The sequence below is a fragment of the Antrostomus carolinensis genome, unplaced genomic scaffold, assembly GCF_000700745.2.
Source record: "Antrostomus carolinensis isolate BGI_N321 unplaced genomic scaffold, ASM70074v2 scaffold1794, whole genome shotgun sequence".
Lineage (NCBI taxonomy): Eukaryota > Metazoa > Chordata > Aves > Caprimulgiformes > Caprimulgidae > Antrostomus > Antrostomus carolinensis.
In genome coordinates this window covers 7,285-9,864 of record NW_010308469.1, presented here as the reverse complement: position 1 = coordinate 9,864, position 2,580 = coordinate 7,285, and positions in this window count along the sequence as shown.

Below are 2,580 nucleotides of genomic sequence, written 5' to 3'. Positions count from 1 at the left end.
AAAGAGGGAAAAGGCAATAAGACTTTTGCCTTTCTAGTACTAGTCACTTACGAAAATGCAGCCAGAGGCTGTGGTATGGAATTACAGTGTGTGTAGCAGTAAATACAACTTATCATGTTGCCATTCCTTCCACCCCTTCTGCTCACTCCCTGCAGCTCTTCTTGCCCAACACCATGGCCTACTGCCCCACAGTCACGTCAGCATAAATGTTCACGTGGCCTCCCTGTAAGCCAGATCAAGGAATTGATCCAGCTAAAAAACAATCCAGCAAAGCAAAACATTGGTTTCTTCATCAGCTGAAGCAGTCGGCCAATCCAGTGCTGAGCGCAGCTGTGCAAACATCTGTGCTGGCACGGTAAAGGTCCTGGAGTGGAGGCACTGTGTTGAATGGGGTGGGAGAGAGCCACAGGCAGGATAAGAATGAGCAGGAAGGGAAGACATCCGTGTTAGTGCCTTAAACTAGTACTACTAGTGAACAATTCATCATGTCAAAGCTCCTAAACAAGGATGTATTCAGGGTAAGAGCAAATATGGTATGTTTTACTAGGAATATACCTTGCTGACATGCATGATGAACTTGTAAAGACCTCAAATACTGGCTACATTTCACGGAAAAGAACAGCAATTGATATCTTCCTTTGAAATAGAAAAACAAGCACATGTATAGGAAAAATTCTGTACAAAATTCAAACTGTTGCACAACATGGTGCTCTGCCTTTGAAATTAAAGAAACTAGTAACACAAAATGCCATGCTAGTGCTGTGAAACTTCTCCTGGACACAGATCAGGCTTCAGTGAACTCCACCAATATTTGCATATACAGTCAACTGGGCAGCAAAACAAAGTCTTCCTCCTCTTGGAAGGAATGCCTATTTTGTGAGACATAAAACCGAGTCAGAAAGAGCTTTTTATGCACTGTGCTGATGAGGGGAAAAAAAAATCATAATCAACTTCATTTTTATTAATTACTATTTTATGTACTCACAATGGCACCTCATATGCTTTGTCAGGTGAAATTTGTTACAGTGCAAGAATGTATTATTTGCTAACTGCTAAAAGCACAGAGGAACCATGCTGACAGAGATCATGTTCTGACATGTAGACTTGGATTTATATAAAAAATATTTTCATTCAGCAGCTGAGCTTTGGCTCAGCAAAAGTCACCTGTACAACTGACTCTTTCAGTTGGGGTCCCATTCCTCACAGACTTTAGAAGACGTCTTATCCTAGAGCAGAGTCCTGTACCTACATCATCCTTAACAGATGCTGGACTGAGTTGTCATTTTACAGTCTTCAGTGATGGAAAGTCTGTCATCCAACTCAAGGCTTAGCCCTCTTCAAGAGAGGTTTTACGGTGACTAGCCTACATCTCATTGCAATGTAAATTATTATTTATTGTCCTGTTGCCAGTGCATGTAACGAACATCATCTTCTTTGCCATAATCTTTTACATATTTGAAGAGTGCTGTTGGGTCTTTCCTCAGACTTTTCCAGGGCAACACATTTCTTTCAGGCTTTCCTCACAGGTTCTGTGTTTTAGACATTTGATCATACATTATTCCTGATTCCTAGATTTCTCCAGCTGATAAATGGGCTTTTTGGGCAGATGGTGCCCCAAAGTAGGGTCCAAATAAGGCCCTTAAGGTGCTAAGAAGAGTAGAAACATTATTTCAAGCATCTTATTTTGACAAACCTTTAATGCATACCACTATGATATTTTTCCAGATCAACAAAGTTATTGACTCATGTTCACTGATGATCTGTTACAAACTCCAGCTCTTCTTTGCTTCAGAACAGGTCTCCATCCTAGAGTTCTGCAAGTGCTTAGTGTTTTACAATAGTAGCATTTAGTCCTTCCTAACTTCTCAAAGTGCTTTTGTTAAACCACTTATCCTGGTGATAAAGATCTTATTGAATTCTAAACCTATCTTCCCATGTAACCTGCAGCTCCTCCCAGCTGCGTAGTTTATCCCATTTGGCGGATCCTTACACACTGACAATGAGTCATTAATAACTATTTTACTGCTATACACAAAAGCTTTTATCATGGCATAGGCAGAAATTATTCCTGACAAATCCATGTTGCAATGCTTCAGTCTTCCATCAGATAACAGTGTGATAATGATTTAGTCAGTTTGCTCCTCTGTGTCTGTGTGCACATGTGTGGGTAAGTGTATAGATTGTTTTTGTTCATTTGTGCTGGAGAGATCGTGGAGGCTATTTTAACTGCTTATTAAGCACTCAGTCCTTGAAAAGGATGCAACACCTAGGGCAGGGGCATGACTAACCATAAGCAGACATTACACTAGTGATGCAACATACAATCTTCACCACACAATAATTATAAAATATTTTTTCTGGCACCTGTTGCAATGATCTTAACAACACTTGATTAAACTGTTCTGCTCCCCGTGAACATGACATAGTTGTCACCTTTATCTTTCAGTTGGGGAAACTCAGAAACAATGAGATTCAGGGCTGACTTTGTACTAAGACTGCTGTAATACTTTCAAATCAAGTGCAAGAAGCCTTGGGACAAAAGAATTGTTAAGAGTTGGATACCAGACAGTTAGCAAGTTT